The 15,403-nt window shown below is 39.9% G+C and overlaps 1 long non-coding RNA gene across 2 annotated transcripts in view; it reads right to left on the bottom strand.

Annotated features, from left to right (window-relative positions):
* Positions 1-15,403, bottom strand: part of LOC142657203 (uncharacterized) — a 113,400-nt gene that overhangs the window by 85,903 nt on the left and 12,094 nt on the right. The window lies entirely within an intron of this gene.

Raw genomic sequence — 15,403 nt, 5'->3', positions numbered from 1 at the left:
CTAAAAAAATATATTGAAAAAATATATATACAGTGATAAAATCATGTGTATATACACCAAAAAAAGTATAATAATGCATATATGTGCCATGTAGACAATAAAATATAAAAAATTGAAGATTAGACAATAATACACAACATTTCTTAGATGAAGTCAATTTGTTCATATCACAGTTCTCATATCTCAATTCTCTCCAAGTATGGTCTAGTTCAGGGGTCTCAAACTCGGCCGGGTAAGTGGGCCGCATATAGAAAAAATGGGAAGTTGACGGGCCGCATTACTTTCAAATTTGATACTTTACAAAATTATTGTTAATCAATTAGTTATTTGAACTACTATAACACTATATTACTAGAATAATAATACTACATTACTATAATAATACCGCTAGGTTTAAAATTTGAGAGAATTCTCCACGTGCTTATTTCAACAATCCAGCTTTCCAGTTTAAGTGTCGCTAAACGCAGTCTGGCGGCTCAGTTAGCACACATGTCAAGATTGGGCAGCCCCTTTTTAGATAGTGCCACAGTGCCCTCTGTGGATGCTGCCGCAGTGCCCTCTGTGGATGCTGCCGCAGTGCCCTCTGTGGATGCTGCCACAGTGCCCTCTGTGGATAATGCAACACACCCCTAGATAAGGCCACAGTGCCCTCTGTAGATAAGGCCACAGTGCCCTCTGTAGATAAGGCCACAGTGCCCTCTGTAGATAAGGCCACAGTGCCCTCTGTAGATAAGGCCACAGTGCCCTCTGTAGATAAGGCCACAGTGCCCTCTGTAGAGGCTGCCAACACACCCCTAGATAATGCCAGTGTCCTCTTCAGATACTGTCACACACCCACTTGTAGATAACGCCACAGTGCCATCTGTAGAGGCTGCCACAGTGCCCACTGTAGAGGCTGCCATAGTGCCCTCTGTAGAGGCTGCCAAAGTGCCCTCTGTAGAGGCTGCCCCAGTGCCCTCTGTAGAGGCTGCCCCAGTGCCCTCTGTAGAGGCTGCCCCAGTGCCTTCTGTAGAGGCTGCCCCAGTGCCCTCTGTAGAGGCTTCCCCAGTGCCTTCTGTAGAGGCTGCCCCAGTGATGTCAGGGGCTTGCCCAGAGCTGGAGTCCCAGGCAGAGCGATAGTAGGCTCTTCCTGGGACTCCAGCTGTGCTCCTGACATCACTGGGACTCCTGCTCTGGGGAAACCCCTGACATCATTGTTGATGTATGGACAGCGATGTCAGAGGCTTCCCCAGAGTCCCGGAGCAGAGCCGATAATTGCGCTCTGCCCGGGACTCCGCTCTGGGGAAGACCCTGACACACTGTCCATATATGGGCAGCGATGTCAGGGAATTCCACAGAGTCCCGGAGTAGAGCCGACACCAGCGCTCTGCTCGGGACTCCGGCTCTGGGGAAGCCCCAGACATCGCTGTTCATATGTGGACAGCGATGTCAGGGAATTCCACAGAGTCCAGGAGCAGAGCCGACACCAGCGCTCTGCTCCGCTCTGGGCAAGACCCTGACACACTGTCCATATATGGGCAGCGATGTCAGAGAATTCCACAGAGTCCCGGAGCAGAGCCTGTACTAACGCTCTGCCCGGGACTCCGGCTCTGGGGAAGCCCCAGACATCGCTGTTCATATGTGGACAGCGATGTCAGGGAATTCCACAGAGTCCCGGAGCATAGCCGACACCAGCGCTCTGCTCGGGACTCCGGCTCTGGGGAAGCCCCAGACATCGCTGTTCATATGTGGACAGCGATGTCAGGGAATTCCAGAGTCTCGGAGCAGAGCCGATACTAGCGGCTCTGTGTCCCGCGGGCCGCAGATGACAGCCCCAGGGGCCGCATGCGGCCCGCGGGCCGCGTGCTTGAGACCCCTGGTCTAGTTCATTGATTCTATAATGGAAGGGAAACAATTAGACAGACATAAAGAAAGAAATTAATATAAAACACACTTAAAATGACCCACTGGAGGTCAATGGTCAGAGAAACGGGGCGAAATTCAAATTTTCATTGAGTCCTATAGGATACATTGTTCCCAGAGTCCAGATCCACTTGGATTCACACTTCTCCAAGTTTTTTGAAATATCACCTTTTCGAATATTTTGTTTAATACAATCAATCCCTTTTATTTTAAATTTAGTTGGGTCGCAACGTTGATTTTTCAAATAAAGTTTGTATTTTCTTCAATTACATGTGTTGTGTTAATTGTACCCCACACTTTATAGGCTATAAAGTCAAACATGTCAGATTTGAAAAATGAGGCTGTGTCAAGAAGGTCAAAAGTGGCCACAACGGGAAGGGGTTAAAGTTAGAGGTGGAGCCAAAATGGTCCAGTTCCGCCAGCAGAGAGGGAAGGGAGGTATGTGGTTGAGTAACATATATATATATTATATATATATATTATATATGTGTGTGTGTGTGTGTGTGTGTGCGTGTGTGCGTGCGTGCGTGCGTGCGTGTGGGATTTTTACCAAAATAAAAGCTAAGAGCAATGTATTTTCCCAAAAAGTTAATTTAGGTGTCAGTCACTCTAGGAGATACTGTTCCACAGTAGCTGTAATGAAATGGAAGTTGCATTCCCGCTGTAAATATCGTATTGTTACAACACTTTATTAAAATGTGTGCAATGTAACTGAATTATATTCTTAAGTAAATCGAAGCAGGGACAACAATCTGTACTAATTCAAGGTACCTATGCTTGGAATAATTTGTTGGGATTTTATAGAAAGGTGTAAGCATATCTCCAAGTATGTAAACACTTTGGGAACTGCAGCAATAAAATAAGTTTTTACTGCTTTAATAGCTGTAAAAAGCACTTATTCAGGATGGTTGAACATTTCTATTCTTTTCTGGTTTAAATGACAATAAAAATGCAAAATAAGCTTGGCAATCCAGCTGTCTTACAGAAGAGAATCCATATGTTTGATGCCCTCTTGTTCTCTTCTCCACTGAATCAAAGGTTCCTTCCAATAACTTTATACCATTACAAATGTTCATTTCTGCACTTTTTGGCTGTTAAGTGTGCAGGCAGCAATTTCATAGTCAGTAAATTGGAATTGGAAAGCACATGAATTATATCTACCTGCCATTTATGATTTATGATCTTCAAGTGCAGAATCAGTGGACCCATTCAAGGACAGCTGTTTGTCCTTTTGGACTCATCATTTTGCTGATTCCCATTGACTTTACATTACATCTTGGTTAAAAGCACAATTTATTTTGCATATTTTTTCACAAAGAAATCAATTTATTATATCATTTTGTAGAATATCTCTTTTTAAAAAAAAAAAAATATGGTGCCCAGTTTACTGAATTGTATAGTTCATATAAATCTATTTCATGGATAATGAAATCATGAAAGCAAACTCTCATCTCATGGTGAAAGCAGTCTGAAAGATTAATTGGCGTCGAGGTTACAGTAGGAAAGAGTTAAGAAAAAATTAAGGAAATAATTTTTTTTTAAAAGTGAGAACTCCACAGAATGTGACCATGTGAGAACTCCACAGATTGTCAGTGAGTCAGGGATCTGATTACAAAATCAGAAACATTGTATTTTAAGAAAAATTTGTGGCCTAATGCCATTAGGGAGTCTCATAACAAATTATAGGCCGTAATTAAGAATTAACACAAACAAGACATCAACTTGTTGCCTAGAAAACCAGCTCTGTCTCCAGTTAGATTGGCAATCTTATCTCGAAACGGCCTTATAGGCCTGTTAGGGAGGCTAGGATTCCGATATTCCGTTTAAGAACAACCTTAGCTAGCAAGATCAAATGTGTAGTATACATAAATGAAGCACAAACATATAATATTGACCTTTGACTATTAGCAAAATCTATAATAATTTTTTTTCATTATATTTACAAAAACTATTTAGATTTTTTTATTCGAGCAAATAATGCTTTAATTAGAATCATATCAATAAATTGAAAATAATATTATTAGATTTCTGCCATAGTAATGTCTGCAGATACAGTATGTTATTTTATCTGGGTGTTACAGTGTATTTTTTATAATTGGTCTATATCAGGGTTAGGCCACTTATTTTGTGTGGCGTGCCGATTTTAAAAAAGACAACATAATCGAAGATGAAGTACTTAGTTTGCTATGCAACAAGAAAGTCATATAACACCAAAAGTTACTATGTACGTGACATAAACCAATTAATCAGTTAATTATACTTGCATTTTACTCTGACCCTTGTCCCTGACTTTCTTCGCGTAGATGACCCATATGCGTGTAGTCTGCAGTAAGCCATGCTTCATGACAGGCTGAGGATGAAATTCATGTGTGACAAGATTTGCCCAGACAGATATGTAAAAAAAGTTACAGTCGCACAGAGACAAGGTCAATTATTGTTCCTTGCAAGGCTTATGTGTCGTATGACAGATGAGGGCATATGTCCTATTAGGGGCGACAGCTGGCGTTTATAGAATTGCACTGCGTACATGAGACTGGCACCTACATCCTGGCCAAATGCGACACCCTTGGCCTGCGCAGACGTCACTGGTTTCTTTAGTGAAAACTCAAGCAAGCGCTGTGCGTTTCCTAGCCCTAAAGAAACCAGTGATGTCGGCGCACACTAGAGCCGTTAACCAAGCCAAGGGAGTGGCGTTGGCCTAGATTTAGGCTGGAGAGCACTTGCTGGGCTTGCGACTCAGCGTGCCAGGCAAACATGCCCCACAGGCATTTGTGGCACACGTGCCATAGGTTGCTGACACCTGGTTTATATATTTTGTATAAAGGAAAAACATATTTTAGATCTGTGCATTAAGCTCATGAACTTCATCCACATACATGATGTGTTTTTAGAGTAAAAGTTAAAATTTACATTTAGTTTAAAATGAATCTAAATTTGGCTAAATCAATCACTTATGAATATCCTATGGGTTTATGTTCATATTTTTCTCCTACTTACCATTTAACATAAAAAGGAAAGGTAACGTAGACCGAGGTAATCAGGGAATTTAACAATCAGAATATTAATATTTCCGGGGTGACTGTTTTTACTGTAGTTAGAGGATGTCACAAAAGTTCTCATTCGAAGGATGCCATTGGCTTGGTATGATAGCTAAGTGGAAGGATGCTAAATGATTTGGCAATAAAATTCTTTTTTAGGTAATGTAAAGCTAGTGATAAACTAAAGTCATATAAGGACAAAACAAACTGACAGAGGAAAATGATAACATTTTCTTCTAGGAGCAGCTTACCAAAGACAGATTAACCCCTTCCCATCCAACTCTAACAGCGGGATTGAACATAACTCATATCCTTGAATTTAACCCCTTAGATGCCGCAGTGAATAGTGATCGCTGCCCCTAAGGAAGGGCATACTAGGCTACCTGGCAGTATAACACTGACAGGCTTGATACATTGCACTACACGAGTATTGTAATGAATTATAGAAAAAAGTTAAAAAAAATTCTAGATTGTTTATAGAAAAATTATAAAAATCCCCCAAAAATATATATATTTTTTTCTTACAAAATACTTTATTTTGGGAAAAACAACACATGATTAATATCGCTACATCCATGAGAACCCCTACTATAAAAATTAAAATATTATTTATCCCGCATGGTGAACGCCATAAAAAACCCTAAAGCTAAAAGTTTATGGCAAAATTGCTATTTTTTAGTCAAAAAATATTGGCTGGGTCACCGAGTGCTGAGGCACATAGTGCATAAAAGTCGCCAACATCCGCAAAAAAAACTGCACCTGGAACTTAATGTCATGAAATTTCATGGCCGAGCAGCTGTGCTATGGGGTTGTTTTTCAGGGGTTGGCCTAGGCCCCTTAGTTCCAGTGAAGGGAAATCTTAATGCTTCAGCATACCAAGACATTTTGGACAATTGTATGCCTCCAACTTTGTGGGAACGGTTTGGGAAAGGCCCTTTTTTGTTCCAGCATGGCTGTGCCCCAGTGCTCATGGGAATGTCCATAAAGGCATGGTTGGGTTTGGTGTGGAATAACTTGACTGGACCGCACAGACCCCTGACTTCATGTCCATCGAAAACCTTTAGGATGTACTAGAATGGAGATTACGAGCTAAGCCCTCTTGTCCAAAATCAGTGTCTGACCTCACAAATGCTCTTCTGGATGAATGAGCAAATATTCTCACAGATACATTCCAAAATCTTGTAGAAAACCTTCCCAGTGGAAGCTATTTTAGCTGCAAAGGGGAGACCAACTCCATGTAAATGCCTATGGATTTAGAATGGGATGTCATAAAAGTTCCTGTAGGTGTAATGTGTAGGTGTCCCAATACTAGTGTACCTCCTGTCTCATCATCAGTTCAGGCTGCTACTCTCTTCCTCTCTGCCACAGCTCTATAAGATTGCCTGTTGTGTATAAACACGTCTATTACATGCTCACCAGGAGTACAGTCCCTAGAGAGCTGATTTCTGGTACAGCAAGGGCAGAATGGCTATAAAGTAAACTATGAAACCATCAATGACAAAAACATAAACATATGCTGCCATGCATAAACAAAGTAAAAAAAAGTCTTAGTAAGGCTGGGTTCACACAGAGTTTTTTGCAGGAGGAAAATCTGCCTCAAAATTCAGTTTGGAATTTTGAATCAGATTTTGCTCTGCCTGCATGCCAATTTTCGCTGCGTTTTTCGCCTGCGGCTGTTGATGGAATATGCTTTCTCTGCCTCCCATTGATGTCAATGAGAGGTCAGAAGTGTAAACATCCGAAGATAGAGCATGTGGCTTCTTTTTCCCGCGAGACGGTTTTTCTACTCGCAGGAAAAAAACACCTCCGCCTCCCATTGAAATCAATGGGAGGCATTTTCAGCCGTTTTTTGGCGCGTTTTCTGATGCGGTTTTCACCTAAAAAAGGCGTAGCTTAGAAAATTCCTTTACGCATAGAGTTCACCTTTCTGTACATTGGTTCTTTTAGAGATTTCTTCCATTCAGCTGAAGGGTTATAACACATGAATAAATTTAAACCTGGTTCGTAAATGCCATTTTATAATGCCAAATGATAGGGCGAATGAGCGCTCATATGAATGCAAATTCCCGATCATTGCCCTGTGTACACAGGGATGCAATCAGCCGATGAAAGAGCAAATGCTCGCTCGTTGGCTGATTGAATCTCTTAACCCCTAACCACACCAGTCAGTAACTCTATGTACTGGCGAGAGGTTACTTCCCGCACCAGGACGTACAGTTACTGAACCGTTCCCGGAGCTCACTGTCCTAATGGACAGTGTACGGGTACCGGGAGATCAGCTGTCTCTAACAGCTGATACTTGCCTGTCACCGGACAGAAGTCCAACGCCGGCGATCTCTGCAATTAACCCCTTAAATGCGGCAATCAATAGCGACCACTGCATTTAAGGGGTTTGTAGCAGATCGGCACCCCCACGACGCGATCGCGGGGTAATCCGATGGTTAACATGGCAAACGGAGGCCTGACAATGGCCCCCGGGTCTACCAAGTACTGCAGCCTATGAGGACCCGCCTCCAGCATGTCCTGATAAGCTTTCTGTCAGTGTCACAAAAAAAGTTAATAAAAATGTTGTATAAAAGTGTAAAAATGAAAGTTAGTAGTTAAAAAAACAAAAACTGACTTTTTTCCAATAAGGCTTTTATTATAGGAAAAAAATTTAAATGTTAAAAACGTACACATATTTGGTATCACCACGTTCGTAACGACCCAAACTATAAAACTATAATGTTATTTTTCTGGCACAGTGAAAACCTCAAAAAAATAAATAAAAAAACAATGCCAGAGTCACTATTTTTTGGTCACCACCCCTCGCAAAACATAGAATAAGAAGTGATCAAAAAGTTGCAGGTACCCCAAAATAGTACCAATAAAAACTACAACTAGTCCCACACACAGCTTTTTTTAACTGAAATATAAAAAAGTTTCGGCTCTCCGAATATGGTGACACAAAAAATAAATGCAATCGCCGTAATCTTATCGACCCGCAGAATAAGGTAAAAATGTCATTTGTAGCCTATGATGAACACCGTAATCTTATTGAGCCACAGAATAAAGTTAAGTTGTCGTTTTTACTGCCGGGGAAAGCCGTAAAAACAAAACCCAAAAAACAATGGAGGAACCGCAGTTTTTTCCAATTTCAGCCAGCAAATATTTTTTCAGTTTCCCGGTACATTATATGGTACCTTAAATAGTGCCAATAGAAACTGCAACTCCTCCTGCAAAAAATAAGCCCTCACACCACTCTATCGACGGAAAAATAAAAAAGTTATGGCTCTTGGAAGTCGGGGAGTAAAAATTAAAATTAAAAAGCAAAAAATGTCTCAATCCTAAAGGGTTAATTAATTTCTAATGGAAAAAAAAAACAGTGGGGTCAAAATGCTCACTAAACCCCGTAAAATGCCCTAAGGGGTATAGTTTCCAAAATAGGGGTTACTACTTGGGGGTTTGTTTTACTATTTGAAAATCGCCAAAATAGGCCTCAAATGCGCATTGTGCACTTCACTTCTGAGCCCTGTCATATGTCCAGGCAAATGATAAATGCCTTGGGATGTGTAGTTTCCAAAATGGTGTCACTTGTTGGGGGCTTCCACTGTACTCTGGTACCTCAGGGGTTTTGCAAAATTCGACATGCTGCCCAAAGACCAATGCAGCAAATTCTGCATGCCAAATAGCGCTCATGCCTTTTTGAGCCCTGCTGTGTGCCCAAACAGCAGTTTATGACCACGTGTGGGGTATTGCCGTATTCGGGAGAAATTGCTTTACAAATGTTGGGTGCTTTTTCTCCTTTATCCCTTGTGAAAATTAGAAAATTAAACATTTTATTGGAAACAATGTTGATATTCATTTTCACTGCATAATTCCAATAAATTGTGCAAAAGACCTGTGGGGTCTAAATCTCCTCAGGGGCTTTGCAAATGCGACATGACACCCGAAATCCATTCCAGCCAAATTTGAGCTCCAAAAGCCAAATAGCGCTCTTTCCCTTCTAAACACTGCCATTTGTCCAAACAGCTGTTTATTACCACATATCAGATAATGGCTTGCTCAGAAGAGTTTGCTTTACAAATGTTAGGGTGCTTTTTCTTCCCATTTAACTTTGGGGCCGGTCACTGGCTCCTGCGTGGCGAGATCACAGGAGCCGGTGTACTCCTCTAGCAGCTGGGAGCCTTGTGAACGCTCCCAGCCCTGTTATAATTTCGGCAGGTCTCAATAGCATTGCACTAATTTTGCCATAGACTGCGATATTGTGACATTGCAGTCTATAGCATAAGCAATCTAATGATTGCAGGTTCAAGCCTCCTAGGGGGCTAAATAAAAGTTAAAAAAAATGTAAAAAAAGTTTTAAAAAAAATATAAAAATTCAAAATCACCCCCCTTTCCCTAGATTACATATAAAAATAAATAAACAAAAATAAACAAACAGATTAGGGATCCCCGTGTCCAAAAGTGGCCAAAATATTTATTCAATACGATGAACGTCGTAGCGGAAAAAAAGGTAAAAATGGCCGAATCACAGTTTTTTTGCCACTTCAACCGCAACAAAAAATGTAACAAAAATTGATCAAATGTTATAAATAAGAACTACACCTTTCCACGTACAAAAAAAAAAATGCTAAAATATAACAAAAACTATATAAATTTGGTATCACTGTGATCTTACTGACCCGCAGAATAAAGGGGACTGTACATTGCACACTGCAAAAATTAAACCCATAAGAAAATGGCGAAACTGTTTTTTTCCAATTCCACCCCATTTTGAATTTTTCCCCAGCTTCCCAATACATCACACATAATATTAAATAGTACCTTTAGAAAGTACAACTAGTCCCGTAAAGACTTTTTGAATGCGGGGAGGAAAAAACAAAAGCATAAAAACAAAAAATAAGCTGAAAGGGTTAAAACAGTTAATAAATGTGGCTCATGGCATGTGTGCCAGAATTCTAGCTTGACTTAATTAATGTGTCCCTGAGAGCGACCTCCAGAAGGGATACCTGAGAAGAAGAGAAACCTTTAGATGTTTTGGATCTTGTTTTCTTAAAGGAATATGCAACCCCTTTAAAAGTCTATGATAGTTGGAATTTGAACCACTGAAAAAACGTTTATGAGCTTCAGATTGCATGGAAGCTGCATTCTCAGAGGAAGAAGATCCCTGATAAGTTTGAGTCCCCCAAGCATCAGCAATGGCTTTCTGGCACTCCTATTTAGGTTTGTGTTTGAAATCTGAGAGGGAAACATAAGTGACACCTCGATTCAGGGGAAGCTGGGAATACTTCCAGATGCTGAGTGAATAACATACACTGCACATACAATTCCTAGTCGAGGATAGTCTTGCTTGATAAGATATCAGCTGCAGAGCGGCACTGCCAGGATGCCAAGCGAGCTGTGAAACATATAAAAAATAAAATATTACTGACAAAGACAATTTTTTTCTTTTTATTGTAGTTGTTGTGTTAGGGGACCTTTTATGTGCACTCAGTATAATTTATTATATTAATTACTAATAGAGCACTCTTTTTTCTGTCCTAAATGCTCAGCTTATCATTAACTCATTAATGTGTTGACTTTAGGACAATAAGGGATAAATTAATTACTGGTAGTTTATACTACATGATAGTTTATTTACATCTTTTGTATTTATACTTCAAGAAGTTCATGGCTTTTGTATCGTTATACTGATAAACCAAAAAATGTCAATTCTTGTATGTCCTCATTCATTGACTTGGCTTCTGTTAAAACATATTATAGTACCAGAAAAATCTAGAATTCTAAAAAACCTATATCCAACCAAGTAAGGCAAATGACTCACTTTTAACTCTGTGACACATGCTGTGCCATTAATTAACTGTAACAAATTAAGAGCAGGTGTTAATCAGTTCCCCCAAATACCAGTCTTCTGTAGCTGTCGGGGGAAAACCCAAGTGAGACTCGTAAATCATTTAGGAGTAAAAAGAATCACAGGATATTGCACATTAGTTAAAAAAAAAAAGATGATTATCACAAGTGCTATTTACTAATTACTGTTAAGCTTTTGTAAATGAATTATACGGCTCCTTGACATATGTGGAGAGCACAATTCTCCTGTTACATATACTACATAACAATGTTAATTTAAAAATACCTAAAATTACATGTAGTAAACTTATTTATTATCCTGAAATAGAACTTGTATAAAAGAAATGAAAAAATTTCCACTCATTTTATTCTTCTAGTAGGAAAAAAGAGAAACTGTACAGAGGTACACTGTTTAAGAGTTAAAAATTATTCCCAAAAGGCAATTGTAATGTTGTCAGAGTGGAAACTTCATTGGGAAAATCTTAAAAACACTATTTCTACAAATAATAGTTCAATCGCTTGACAACTAGAGATGATGAGCAGAACATTGAAAGTTTGTCAGTCCGTAAACCTCCTATTATTGAGCTATAATTAAGTCCTCATGACCATGACAGGGCTGTATGTGCAGAGGCTATACGGGGACATGTGTAGTCCCTGTGGCTCCACACTATCAAACTGTAGGCACTCCATGTGCTGTTGTGTGGTGCCTCTATACAGAGTTATCTTAAGTCCTTATCACATCACCTTTACATAAAAAACATACACGCTAAATGTGTCCTTTTGACATCTGTCTGGCTGATATACATTAGTATACACAAAAAAAAGGTATGGAACAGCATTACACAATTTTTTCCCAGGTAGTCCAATTAAAAAACGTAAACGTGAACCGTATATGTATTTTTTAACATGGTAGCCCATTGTGACAAGCATCCATTAAACGTATATTTGTCATGAGCTTTTCATTAGCTGTTTATACGATTTCCGTTACACAGATGCCATTATTGCCTATGGGTGAGGATGAGTTAAACGGATGCCTACAAGTGGCATCCATCACCCATAGGTATTATTGTATCCGCTCAACAGTTACGTTGTGAAAAGGGTCATTAGAGTTCATGGCATATCCGTTACACTGATACCAATATAGTCTATGGGTGATGGGTGCCACTGTTAGACATCCATCACAGCTTACGTGTAACCTATATGTCGAGAGCTTTTCCCAGCATATATGTCAAACGTAGGCCAAAAAAACATATATATAGCCTAAAATGTATACGCCATAATCTTTTTAACAGCATTTCATGACGTATCAGGTAAATGTATGCCATTATATACTATTGGTGATAGATGTATTTAAGTGAATGGGATAAGCTGCAGGAACAGGCATAGCCACCTATACGTAGAAACCCCTGTGAAAACAATAAAGTAGATGTAATGATGGCCTTCACGATTTTCTAATATAGTAAAACTTGTCCGGTAAAGAAAGCAACAAAACAGACAACTGCTGCCCTCCCCCCATTGTGACAGATTGTCAAGCGCTACTTAGAGTTGTGCCTGTAGCACAGCCATAGGTGTGTGTGTGTGTGTATGATCAGCAACTAAACTTTTTGCATTGGTTTGTACATAATTAACCTATGAAATCCTGTATCTGGATTTTTAGACCTCTTTACTACTACAATGTCATGGTTTTCAATAGCTATGGGTCAAATCCCGGAAGGAAACCTGCATTGTGATCCCGGTGCTAAACAGAGCACTTATTTTGAGCCCTTTATTTAGCGCTTTTTTGTGACAGACACCTGATAAATGCAGCTCCTTGTCCCCTCATATTAGTGGTGCTGACCATAGTGGCAGCCCGAACACTTTAATGGCAGCGCAATATACAGCCCAATCAGCCATAAAAGTAAGGACTGTAAAGGTCCTTTTACACTGGCCAATTATTAGGCAAATGAGGTTACATAGAACGCTTGTTCCCGATAATTGCCCTGAGTAAACAGGGCAACGATCAGCCGATAAACGAGCAATCGCTTATTCATCGCCTGATTCCATAGTTTTAAATGCATAAACTTTTATCGTTGTCAGCAGCACTTCTCCCTGTAAACAGGGAGATGTGCTGCCGAAACAATAGATTTGTATGGGGAAGATTGATCAGAGTAAACAGCGCTTGTTCCCATACTAGCTCCTTATGAAAGGAGCAAATGAGTGCCGATCAATGAACTGTCTCATTGATCGGCACTCGTTTACACGGCCCACGTCGGGTCGTGTAATACTAGCTTTAAGTTAGCTGCATGGAACATAGGAAGATAGGATTTACAACTTCAGATTGGTAGGAGGAGGGGGTTAAGTGTTATTTTATTCAATTCTCTTGCCACATACGTAAGTGTAAGTAAGATTACAATATTGAAGGCTGTAAAAATGCTTTTCTTCCTGTTTTTTTTATTAATGCTGTTTAGTGATCTACCAAAAGCATTGCAGACTCTGTAAGAGGACAGTGTACCATGCTTTGGAAAGGGGCAGGATGGCAGGCTCTATTATGTGGGCACTGTTGCTGGCACCAATATGCCGACAATGTGACTGCAAATGTTAACAGGGAAAATCTGGTTGGCCCAGTATTTGGAGCACTTTGTTTCTATCACGGGGACTGTAGCTTACACTCTAAAAGGTGTGTTTAAGAGAAGGCAAATGAAAGAGAGAGAGTCCGTGTTGTGACATAGGGGAGAGATGGGCTGTAAGAGAAAAACCGGGTGTGTTGCATAAGAGGGAAGCCAAAGATAAAAGGGAAAGAAAGTCATAGCCTTCATGATGGTCGGGGCCAGAGGTAGAAGATTTTGTATAGGTGAATATATGCACAACAGGAGCAGTTATTGCTATTTAACTTAAGATCAAAATGTATGTGATGGGGTGTTATATGAATATGGAGCTAAGGTGACGTTTTCGATTAAAAGATTTTTGCTTTAACTGCCCCTTCTCATTGTGCCCAAGGGTTCGTTGTTTGTATTTAGAAACTAGCTAAAAAAAAAAAATCTAGGTAGGACTAAAAATGGACTTACTAAGTGAATTGTTTTGCTATGAAACAATCTTTATAGTTAACATGATGCAGGAACAATGCAGAGACCAGAATGACTATTGTCTTGTTGCATGAAGTAAACGTTGTGGCACTTCTTCCTTTTTTTTAACTTCCTCTTGTTCTAGTCTAGTTGTAAGTTTTATGAGCGCAATTCTTTTCTCATTATTCTCAAGGGAGAACAGCCACTCTATTGAAAACTTTAATAGGTTATTAGCTACACATATTTTGCCACTATAATTGAGTTGGCGTTTTCCTAAAAACAACCATAACCTTTTTATACATTTATTGGAATAATACTGTATTGAGTGTATGCCAATTTAATGGAAAATGAAGAAAATAAATAGCATTTACAAATGAACATATCTTTACACAAAGTTATATATGTTTTTGTAATGTCTCCCGCTCCCCCCTTACCTGCCATGCCGCCTTGCTTCTGGGTCCTAGTGCGCATGTGCTGACCCACGCCTTCTTAAAGGGCCAGATTATCTTCACCCAGCTTCCTCCCCTTTCCATGCTCTTTGCCAGAACAATTAGGTTCTTCTAGTTTTCCTATATTCCTAGAATTCCTCACGCTATCTCGTTAATTGATTTGTTTTGACTTAAGCCTGTATCTTTGACTATCCATGCCTGCCGCCAGACCTGACCTTTTGCTTAGTGACCCGTGACAAACATCTACCACCTGCCCTGATTATTTACTACATGACCCGTTGCAAACTTTGACGCCTTCCCTGACCTTTTGCTATTCCAGACCTTGCTTACTGGCACTACATCTGTTACGTTGGCCATCGCCAAGGGAGACTTCTCCGGGGGTGCCGATCTGGGGTTCCCTGCAGCAAAGTCCAATTCCCTGTATAGGGGTTAAAGGGTAGAGACCAGGTGTTTCCTTAAACTAGCCTGACGTCAAATCCCTTGGTCACAAAAGTGGGTTCACATCTATCTCTGCTGGTGCCATAACAGAATCTCTATGGACCCCGTGACAGTTTTTACTTATGTAGTCAAGCTATGGCTCTTCCATCAAAATTGTGGGCTAGTTTAGGCATGTACATACTAGCCTTTATACTTGTTATTGAAAATCTATGCACATAAAGAAGTATGATAGAAATAAAACAAGTAGAATGATGTAAAGAATACTAGTATCTGTTCTTTTAATGAAACAAGCCATTCCTTACTCACCATACCATTTTTCTCACACACAAGAGAATTAATTTCTAATCAGATGTCAAACATCAGACTTTACAGCTCTACGATTGATTGGTATTCATTAGAGATACATTATGTTCCATATGTCATTTGCCATTCATACTCAGAATCAAAACTCACTCTGATTTTGTCATCGAATTGATATTAAATTCCCATACAGTCACGGAAGAGCTTGTCTTTAATAATTAATGTGCTTTGTACAATGTTAACTGCCGTGCACATACATTAATCTCTGACATTACCATTAAGCAATGTGAGTCAGTCCTACATTTTACTAGGCTCAAGCAGGTACTATTTTATATTCATGAAGCCTGAGCAAAGAAGTTTGATAGATGCCTTAACAGAGCAGTGAAAGTAAATATATTGACTT

The sequence above is a fragment of the Rhinoderma darwinii genome, chromosome 7 (genome assembly GCF_050947455.1).
Source record: "Rhinoderma darwinii isolate aRhiDar2 chromosome 7, aRhiDar2.hap1, whole genome shotgun sequence".
NCBI lineage: Eukaryota > Metazoa > Chordata > Amphibia > Anura > Rhinodermatidae > Rhinoderma > Rhinoderma darwinii.
The sequence above is the reverse complement of the archived record's forward strand: the minus strand, read 5'-3'. Positions and strand labels throughout refer to the sequence as shown.